The following is an 11,523-nucleotide window of genomic DNA, read 5'->3' on the forward strand; positions in this document are numbered from 1 at the left end:
TAAAATCTGATAGAAACAAAAACAAACTGGATGCTGGATTTCAGACACGAAAGGATGAGGAAGAGTAGTGTTTTTCAGTTGAACAAGAATTTCTTTTCTAAATCCCCCTCCTGATTTCCAAAATAAACTCTCTTTCTCACTTAGGAACTGATTCTGTTTGGTTACAGCTTCCCTTGTGTGTGTCTCTCTCAAGGTGCATCTGTATCTTCCTTCTATTTCTCTCCTATGTCTGTCCCTCTAATATCAGATGTATTTTCCTCTGATCTATCTCCTCTCAAATGTTCAAGTCCCAATCCCCTCTCTCTCTGTGTTAACAATTTCCCTCTGTATCTCTATCTCCTGCTCTCCCTCTTCTCTGTCCTGTGTGTATTCTTCCTCCCTTTATAGCTTAAATTCCACCCTTTTACAGCCTGTTAGACAATCAGATACCTCTCATGTGCTCTCCTTTTTTCAGTTCCACTTAGCCATTTAAGTATTAACCCCCCATCAACCCCCCATCAACATTCCCTGGCAGACTTACTCTTTTTTTAAAAAAAAAAGGTTTAATACTTCTTAAACTAAAGCAGGGTAATGGGCAGCAGAATATATCTGACAGCATATGCTGTCAAACTATTTTAAATGTAACAAAGGCCTTTATGCACATGTTGTGCACAAGTGCACATGCCCTCCAATTCTGACTGCAACTAAACAAAACCAATCCTTTTATACTTCTGATTCAGATTAACAACTATAATTAGCTAAATTCAATTCCTAACTGATTTATACAATGCTTAACAGAAGCAGATCAATTTGTATATTGTTCAAACATCTGAAACTAATTGACGACATATGTCGACTCGACTATACTAGTTATAACTCATACAATCGAGACCAAAATCAGAAATTTAACAGTATCGAACACATGATTCGAATTGTACTGACTAAGCAAAATTACATGGGAGGAATCAGTTGGTCAGTTCACATTTGAAATTCAATTAATTGCACAACAAATACATACATACAAATTATCAGAACAATTAGAAGAAGGACTCAATCAAACAACAAAGGTTCAGGCGAGGTGGACAGGAACAGTTGATAAAACTCAAAACACAGATTAAAACAAAACCTGAACAAACCTTTTAAACGAACATGGACTAACAGAAATAAGTAAAGAAAAGCAAAACTCACCTCAAATCTCGAAAAATCAAAAGCCTTAACTCGGATTCGGACAGACCTTTCTTAAGGCTGAACGGGCTTTAATCGAAGTGTTTCTCAGATGAGAAACACTTCGATTAAGGTCCATTAGACCTTAATCTTTTGGTTTGAACAAGACACGGACCATCGACGAGGACCTTTAAAGTTCCAAAAATTAGATCCGGGATTCGTGCTTCCCTGGTCAGATTCGGACCAAACCAAGCATGGTTTGGTCACGAAGGGGTCCGGGGACTGCCTGGTATGAATTTAGGGTAGATCGGGGTAGATCGAGTTTTGACTCGAATCTTCAAATGAAGATTCGAGAAGGTGGATGGGATTCGAGGTGTGTGGTTGGTGGATTTGGGTTCAGGACGGTGAGGAGCATCTATGGTGTTAAGGGTAGGGTCACCGGCGTCCATGCCGCCGGCTTTCATGGCGAAGGTATGCAGGGGCGGCTAGGGTTTGGAGGGTTGGGGTCTGGTGAAGACGAACTAAGGCAGAGGGGGTTTGGATTAGGGCGCGGGGTGAAGGGGGAAGGGTTTATATACGGGGTGGATGGCTTGATCTCAACCGTTAGATCAATCTAGATCTACGGTCTGGATCTGAGGGCTTAAGTGGAACGGTGTCGTTTGGCTTAGTAGGGGTCAAGGTTGGTTCGGGTGGAACGGGTCGGGTTCATTAGTGGGTTATGGGGTGTGAGATCTTGGCCGTTGATCAATCTGAGATCAACGGCCCAGATCATACTGGATTAAACGGTGTCGTTTGGATGGCTAGGGGTAGGCAGGTCACGGACCGGGCAAGCCTGGTTTTTGGGCTGAGTTTGTTTGGGCCAATTTGTTTAAAATTGGCCCAAGTCCGAAAAAGATTTTTTTTTTTATTATTTTATTTTTTTCTTTATTTTAAAAACAAAACCTAAGTAAATCAAATTAAAATTAAATAAACACTTAATACGATTATTTGCACACACATTAAAATATTTTAAAACAGGTAAAATCAAACAAAACAAAATCACGGACAAAGATGCCTATTTATGATTTTCTGTTTAACAACCGGATTACGGTTCAAATTATGCATGACACATACATTTTTTGTATCTTGTTTTAATAAAAATAAAATGGGCAAAAAATCATAAACAATTAACAAAGTGCCATGTAAAAATCCAAAAATTGTACAACAGGATCAATTGTTATTATTTTTTATTTCTTTTGGAGCGATTGTCGCGTGAAGCAAAAATCACGTGCTCACAGCCACGAATATGAAAAAAAATCAACATTATCCTCAAATGGGGTTATTAGTCACATTTCTGGACAATTTATTAACCATGTTTATGATATGCTATTTATAAGTAGCAACAACAATAACATACCCAGTAAAATCTTATTAGTGGGGTCTGGGGAGGATAAGATGTACACAGACCTTATCCCTACCCCGGAAAGGTAGAGAGGCTGTTTTCGGGAGACCCTCGACTCAACAGAAAAGACAATATTATCAGAAAAGAAACGAAAGAAAAGATCTGTAACAACAAAAGAAACAAGAGAAATAATAATAATATCTTAAGATACACCAAATAAGTGAAAGGGAGTGCAATAATACAATCATATGCAAAACAATAAAATAGTGTGAAAACAAAGACCGCTAACAGACATAGGTTAAACTCTATCAGACTACCCAGTACAAAGAGGGAAAAACTATGAACTACCCCCTAGCCTACAACCCTAATGCTCGACCTCCACACGTTCCTATCAAGAGCCATTTCCTCGGAAATCTGAAGTCGCGTCATGTCTTGCCTGATCACCTCGCCCCAATTCTTCTTAGGCCGCCCTCACCTCTTCTGGTACCTGCCAAAGCCAACCGCTCGCACCTCCTAACTGGGGAATCTATGGTTCTCCTCCGCACGTGCCCAAACCACCTAAGCTTCGCTTCCCGCATCTTGTTGTCCACGGGAGCAACGTCCACCTTCTCCCGAATATCTTCATTCCTTATCTTATCCAGTTTAGTATGCCCGCACATACATCTTAACATCCTCATCTCGGTTACTTCATTTTCGAAATTCGATTTATAAGTATATCTCAAATACTATTACAAGTCAGTCTCGTAATAGTTACTTCATTTGCAGTTGATTCATATAGTTACTAATGAGTCCCCTATATAAACCACAATCATACCTTCTTCGATAATCAACAACAACAACAACAAATCCGGTATAATTCCACGAGTGGGATCTAAAAAGGGTAGTGTGTACGCAGACCTTACCCCTGCCTTGAGTGTAGAGAGGTTGTTTCCGATAGACCCAGCTCAAGGATACCTTCTACGATAATCAAAGAAGTAAAAACTTTTAGACGAAAAAATCTGTGGTCATAGTTGTAAAAGAATACACCCTTCAACAGAATTACATCATATTTACATTGATAGCAACGTTTGAAATCCTTTTCCTTCCTTACAAGTTAAAATAGCAGTTTCTGGATTAAGTATTTGATAGCTTACATCGAATTTTCATGTATTGAGAATTACAATCAACGGAGTATCATATTTTGTAACAAATGCTGAGTTTGCTGCCTATCCCCCTCCCCACCCCCACCCTCCCAAAAAAAAGGAAAGAAAAAAACTGTGTATTATATTTACTCTGATGCTCTTGCCGTCAATTTTCAGATTCGTCGTGACATGGGTACCAAGATTGTAGATGCTCTGACATTCAATTACTGAAGAAGGATCAGCCAAAAACTGCCTAGACCTTAGTTGATGTTCAATTTCTTTTCTTGGAGGATCATCAAAGAAAAATAAACTGCAATCACAGTATAAATCACATATCTTCCAAGTTGTGCTGGAAATAAACCAAATGCAATTTCCCTCTTCACACATTTTGTGATACCGCGATACTACTGGTGCTCAATTGATATTGCTTTATCGAGCAACTCAATTGAGCAGAGAGAACCTGAATGTAGGATGGCTCATGGTAAGTTTGGTTGGCGAGCCCCAAGGATATTGCAACTTCTTTAGATGCAAAAGTATCAGCTTGTTCCTGCAGTGTCACAAAAGGGATTAAATAAACGGTAAAGGGTTTGATATATCCCTTTACTATTAACAATTGTTTAAAAATATTCCTCGTTATACTATCAGGACATAAAACCCCTCACCGTTACACTATTAAATAAAAATGCCCCTAATTAGACGGCATAGACACGTGGCGTAACCTTAAAGCTGAAGAGAATTCGGATCTTTTAATAACCCAACCCGCTCCGACCCACTAAATTGACCCACCCTTCTAAAACTAAAAACACAGCTTAGAACCCTAATTTTGTCCCACCCTTAATAGAGAAAAATCGTCCTCTCTCTATTACTCAAAATTAGTAAATCCAAAACTGAAGATTCAGTCTCAAAGGTTCGTCTCCTCTGTATTACTTAAAAAATCGTAATTCCAAAACTCAAGATTCAGTCTCAAACGTGGGTTCCATGTCCGATTCAACTGCTACATCAAATAGGAGGTGCCATTGTGGAGAGATTGCCAAAAACTTCAAATCAACCACAGCTCAAAATCCTGGAAGGAGATTCTCTAAGTGTGCTAAACCCGAAGTAAATTTTAATTTTGCTTGCGATTCATAATTTGAAGGTATGATACAAAATTTCGTAATTGGTTATTTTTGTTAGAATGAGTCGTGCGGATATTAGGAATGGCAAGACGAAGCCTACCTGGACAGAGCGTTGATAGAAATCAACAAGTTGCAGTGCAAATTAGATGCTGCTAATCTGACAATCAATATGTTGAATCAGTTGTTGGAAACGTGCAAAGTTGAAAGGGACAAATTGCTGGAAAAGGTTGATGTATTAGAGGCTGTAAAAAATATTGAAGTGAATAAAGCAAGGGAGATGGAAGAGAAATTGTTGAAGATGAAGATGTTTGTTTTGATATTGTTTACACTGTTTGTTGGCTTTGTTGCTGCAATAATGATGAAATAATGCATTTGTTAAGACCAATTTCGGACAAGTTATTGTGAACAAATTATCGTGTTTGATGAAGTTAAATATAGTTGATGAAATGTATTGTGTAGTGCCTACTGAAATGTGTAGTTGGTATTGTTTATGTTGCCTTACTGATATGTGTAGTGCCTACTGATATGTATAGTGCCTATTGAAATGTATTGTGTAAAATATAGTGCCTACTTTAATGTATTTTTTATGAAGTTTAATGTTGTTGTGATGAAGTTATGAAAATATTTCTACTTTATGTAAGGCCTACTGATTTGTAATGCTTTTTCATGTTGCATTGTTACTTAAAAATTGTATCATTTCAATACAGTTTTACTGCACTATCTGGAATAACTTATTGTGAATTCTAGTCAATAAACACATAAACCTGTATTATTTCAAAACTATATCACTGTTAAGATAATTTCAACACAGTTTTACTGCACTATCTGGGACAAGTTATTGTGAATTCTAGTTGATGTGTAAATACCTAATCCTGGATCATTTCAAAACTACAGTCTACAACACTGTTAAGACCAAAAGATAACATTCAAAACTACAGCACATTCAAAACTACAACACTGTGCAAACTTAAAAGGGACAATTCACTGAATAAATACTAGTCAATAAGCATTTAAGTACTATTATCACAGTAGTTACATCACCAAATGGATGAATGGATGTCATATTATAACAACAAAAACTTATACAACCAAGTCATAATATGACATCTAAATCCAGTACCAATATTAACAAGTTTGCAGCAAAGTTTGCAGTTAATACATCCCATCAAAACACAAAAAAAGTTCAATTTGGTCATCAAGTTCCTTTCCTTAGCCTAAGCTTTCCAATCCTCTGTTGCCTTTGTTTTTCTAACTGCAAATGTTTTTCTAACTGATTTGCAGTTATAACAGATTTTCCTTTCCAGCTTAAAGATGGTGGTGAGTATGGAAGGTTTGATGGATCACTCACACCAGTGTGATCACCAGTGAAGGTGATTGACCTTGTACCAGTGGGTATTGGCACTTGCTGTCTCATCTAAGTCTTGTATTGACTTTTGATATCACTCTTGTCCTCAATACAACATCTTGATTGTCGCACCCCTTTTTTTTTACCAAACTTCACTAACCCCTCTTAAATAAATAAAAGGAATTTATAAAGCTTAAAAAGGGTTTTCAATTAGAAAGTGACAGGAATTTTGTGCAAAAGGAAATTACTGAGTCGCCACTTGACATTGATTTCGATGTGCCAGGTCACCCTTTTTTAAAAAAAAAGATAATTTTCCTTTTAAAACACTTGGACTATAAAACCAACTCCGCACCAGAGATTTGGGTAAGGGGGTTCATTTGACTCGGGGAGAAGGTGTTAGGCACTCCCCAAATCCCGTGAGGGTTACGATTGCGTACTCGATCTAGTTGGCTTTTAAATTATTCAATTGAGGTAATAACACATAAAAGGAAAACAAACACAAAGAGGCTCGAGGTCGTCCCCACCTAAAAAGATAAAAATAAATAAAAGAAAATATTAAAGTTCAATTCTACACTATTTCTTCTACGATGTTCGCCAAGGCCTCCAATTACATTCACTTCGGGGCATACCCCTGAAATAAAATATATACAAATCCCTCGGGGCATTCCCCGGATAAATTTAACTAAGGGAACGACCTCTCGCCTCAAAATTAACCAAAAATCTTAAGGCTTGCCTACCCAAGTGTGGTCGGCCTAAACATGCTCCTAACGAACAATGTAACAAAATAAGCAAATGAAAGAAATGAAAATTCTAAATCATACTCATATTTTACAATTGATTTCCTTTTGCTAGGCCAAGCCCATTCCTAGCATGCAAATAAGTTTAAACACTAGTAGGCTAGTTTTTTCCCTATCCCCACGACCAAACAATCATACAAGATAATTCATATATTCAACATAGAAAACACCTAGAAGAAAAGAAAGAGATCACAATTGACAAGGCAGAATAACGAAAAGGGCAAGAATGTTCAGATGAATCAGAATGTGATGAAAGCCATTTAGAGTTTAGCTAACCCCTATTCTCTTTTTTAAACTTCCCAGAACTTGCTTGAACACATCAAATGATAACAATACCCATGCTACAATTGAAAACCTACACCACCCACTAAGCTAATCCACACCAGATAGTTTTAAAGTGCTGATTTCAATTTAATCCAACCTCAAACAAACCCCGCACACATGAATTCAAGAGCCAATACGTGACAGACTTTACATCACTGCCTTATTCCTCAACTTTCTATTTTTAAACGCAAAGAACACTTCTAATAAAAGTAAAACTAGGCATCAGAAAATTCACTGATTAACAGAGTTTACCTAAGTAACAGTCTACCAATTCGTCAATTTAACAAGACATTGGGGCCCTTTAGCTGATCCAAATGTTAATTAAGAAAGATCATAGAACCTTCACAAGGCATTTCACTAAATGATTGTCGACAAAAATAAAGGAGAAGGACTTCAACTCAAGTTTTCATTTCAAGACACAAAAACTCTCAAACTTCATGACACCAATGATACCTTCTAATGACATTTAAACACGACGAACTTGAAGAATAATAACGAAGGATTCACGTCGACGCATCCAGACTGCCTAGGCAGAACTTTTGTGGATAGGAACATCAAATTTTGTGGCCTACAAGTGAAGCTAAGTGGGTGCCGACTCAAGAATTTAGGAATGAACCAAGCACACGAGTTAACCTTGCATTAAGTTGTGATTGTAGAAGAAACAAAACCATTAACCCAATCTAGAATCACTGACTTTTCAAGCTACTAAAATATGGACAGGGTTATGCTCCAACATCAAGAAAAGCACATCAGCGGGCCATGATCCACTTGACAGTAACACAACCATCTAGACCTTGGTCAAAGCATACCAAACCAAACAGAATCAAACTCGATTACCATTCACAAACAGATGAACCAGTTCGACAAAGATGAAAAACCACTAGAGAGAGAACTTCAAATTAGCTTCAAACTAGACTTGGCAAGCAAACGAGATAAACTTACAAAACACAGCCAATGACTCGATCATCTTAAACTAAAAAAATCTGACCTTGAAAGATACTTTAACATGTAAAGGAATCTCAGAACATCCAAAGCATAGAAGGTAAATCATTCAAACTAGATTAACTTAGTACTTGGATCCACATAAAAGCAGTAGAGGATGAGGTATGAACCTGAAAACTGGAATTTCGATTATCCTTCGATGTTCGAATATGGTACAATCAGCATAAAACCAAGCATGAGCTTGAAAGAAAAATCCGCTACTGAAATTCGAGACGTAAAAGGAACCACGAGCAGACCTCGAGCAGACCTCGAAAGACAGCTTCAACTCCATAGTTGAATTGCGAATCCGAAATAGAAGTGAAGAAAATAGAATCTTTTTTACTCACTATATAGTTTTTGTTTTCTGATTTTTGAAGTGAAATTCAAATTCAAGTGAACAAATTTTGAATGAACTAAAACGGAGGTCTAGAAGGAAAACCAAGAATCAAAAATCCAAAAGAAGAAAACCGCTTCTTTTTTTTTTTGTCTTTTTTGACTTAAAAGCAAAAGTGAAACTAGAAAGAACTCCTCCTTTTTTTGTTTTTATTATTATATATATATATATGGAAAACGAAAACCAAAAATTAGAAGAGAAAAATCTGGAAATCAAAATCAAAACCCTAGAACTTCCTCCTTCCCGATTTTCTGATTTCTTTTTTCCTCCTCAAGACTGTCTGAAAACTTCCAAATATATATCCCCTCCCGAATCTTCTTCTCCTCTTTTCCGAGAAAACCGATTTTTATCTCCAAAATCTGAAAATCCCCAAAAAATCCGAAAGCCTTTTTTGTGTAAACGGGTTTTAGGCAAATGAACGCTTAGGATCCAAAGATCTCGATCTTATGGCTCCCATTTAACTATCATCCATTTATGAATGGCTCGGATTCTTCAAAGAAATTGAGAAGAGCACGTGAGATGAGAAGAAAACGCATTAAAATCAGATGCTAATGATGAGGGGGGACCATATGAGTTAACTCGCCGGGTTTGGACGAGTTCCGGCGAGTTTGGGGTAGTAGGCGCGCGGGCAGAGGTGTGTTGGGGAGGGTCAGGCGCCGTTTGGTTGAAGTGATTTAGGGTTGGGAAATATTATCAGGAGCTTTTATATGGGGCTAAGGTTTAATTAGGGCCATTGGATTAAAAAGGGGTGAAGGGCTAGGATTTACCAAGAAAATGGGGCGGGTCACTGGGTAGTCCGGCGGGTTAAAGGTTTGGATGGTTGGGTTGAAAGGGTTATGGGATTGGGCTGCCCAGATATGGGCCTCTTTTAGCATCCGAATTGGGCCTATAATTTGGGACTTTAACCCTTTTAAATCTACCAATTAAGAAATCTTAAACATTTTCTTTATAAAAATAATTTAAAATTAATTATGATTAATTAAAGTAAAATATGTCATACTATGAAACTATATTTTTATATATCATTTTTTATATAAACTATCATATTCAAAAATAAAAGTGAAAATCATGGTAAAAACAAAAATATATTGCTATAAAAATATCAATAACCTAAACTAAATAAAACATGAAATTATTTTTGTATTTTTCAATTTTTGTGCCTTAAAAATAGAATTAAAATTAGTAATAAAGTAAAATCCTATAGAAATAAACTCCAATAAATACCCTAAAAATACTAGGACTATTAAAGGTAATTCTAATGAGTGAGTCAAAAATTACATGTCTACATTGATCAATCTCCATATCCTTGCTTGATTGGCCAATACTCCTAACTCCAGGTGTAAGCATGAACCTAAAGTCATTGTCTTGACTTTGTTGACTGATTGGAGGGGCTGAACAGTTAATGTCTTCTTCAGTTTCTTCATCTATCAAAGTTATTGGCTTCTTTGTTTGTTGTTTTCCCTTTCCCTTTCCCTTTGGTTGCTCAAAGAAAATCCAAGTTAGAAAAATAAAATAAGTTCAAATTTCAAGTTCAAATTTCAAATCCAAGTTGCTAAATAAATATTCAAATTAGATTTTACCTGTCCACAAGTCCTAGCATTGTGGGTTGTCTCTCCACATTTGCTACAAGTCATAACTCTTCCTTTTCTTGATTGTGACCACAATCCTTGCCTTTTAATGGCCTCATCCTTCTGCCTATCTCTCTTAACTTTCGGCCTGCCAGCCAACTTCACCAACTCAAGTGGCTACATTGCTTGTGATGGTTCAATCTTCAATTGGTCCTTGAATTCCTTCTCATAAGTTGACCATGCACACCACCAAAGTAATTTTTTGCTTTCACCAGTATTGTATATCTTGCACCAGTTGACCTCAATATGTCTAACATAATATCTATGTAGTGATTGAGGAAGGAAAGTTCTAACAACATCAATTAATTCCTATGCCAGTTACAAAAACATACAGTCACTTAGAATATTTCATAAACAAAAAAAAGACAGAACAAAATTAAATTTTATTTCATAAACAACAAAAAGACAGAATTAAAGACAGAATTAAATACAGAACATGGACAGCACTATAGGACAGAAATAAATAGAAAATCCAGAAATAAATAGAAAAGGACAGAAATTGATAAAGACGGAAAATTAGAACAAAAATAGAAAAAGACAGAAATTGAGGACAAAAATAGAAAAAGACAGAAATAGATTGACATATGAATACCTTTTGCATGTCTGACATGAAGGTAATTCCTTCCCCATCCTTGAGGTCTGGAGAATGTTGAAGCAACTGCAAGAACCAATTTCATGTATTCTTTGTCTCTTTGTCAACAACTGCCCAAGCCAAAGGGTAGAAATGGTTCTGTGAATCTTGTCCAACAGCCACTAGTAGTTGGCCCTTAGCTTTCCCCTTTAAGAAAGTGCCATCTAGACCAATAAAAAGTCTCAACCCTCGCTTGAAACCCATCTTTAAAGCTTGAAAGCAAATATACATCCTCAAGAATCTTCTTCTCCCTTCTTCAAGTGCATTCTTTGAAAGGTTTATAACCACATCACTGCCTGGATTACTATCTCTCAATTCAGTTGCATAAGCTTCAAGTTTGTTATACTCATCACTAAAACTACCATCTAAGCTTTCCAAGACCATTCTCTTTGCTCTCTTACACATTCCATGACTAATATTTAGTTCAAAAACCCTCTTCAAATTTGCTATCATCTCCTTTACCTTAGACTTAGGATTATCCTGTAATTTAAGCTTGAAATATTGTGCAATAGTACTGAAATCAACAGTATTGTTATCATAAGCAACACCACAACTATGTTCTGTATTTAAGGTCTTGATCTTAACTCCACCATTCCTCACTTTGGATATCAAACACAAAAAGGGACAACCAAATATATCACATTTATACCTAAGTCTTATTTT

The 11,523-nt window shown here is 36.6% G+C and overlaps 1 long non-coding RNA gene across 1 annotated transcript; it reads right to left on the reverse strand.

Annotated features, from left to right (window-relative positions):
- Window positions 1-2,713: 2,713 nt before the first annotated feature.
- LOC107807941 (uncharacterized) lies at window positions 2,714-9,305 on the reverse strand. Its single transcript, XR_001653033.2, has 2 exons — window positions 8,339-9,305; window positions 2,714-4,192 (listed from the first exon to the last, which is right to left on the reverse strand). It is a non-coding gene; the product is annotated as an uncharacterized LOC107807941 (long non-coding RNA).
- Between the last annotated feature and the right edge of the window lie 2,218 nt (window positions 9,306-11,523).

Source organism: Nicotiana tabacum, chromosome 8 (genome assembly GCF_000715075.1).
Source record: "Nicotiana tabacum cultivar K326 chromosome 8, ASM71507v2, whole genome shotgun sequence".
Classification (NCBI taxonomy): Eukaryota; Viridiplantae; Streptophyta; class Magnoliopsida; order Solanales; family Solanaceae; genus Nicotiana; species Nicotiana tabacum.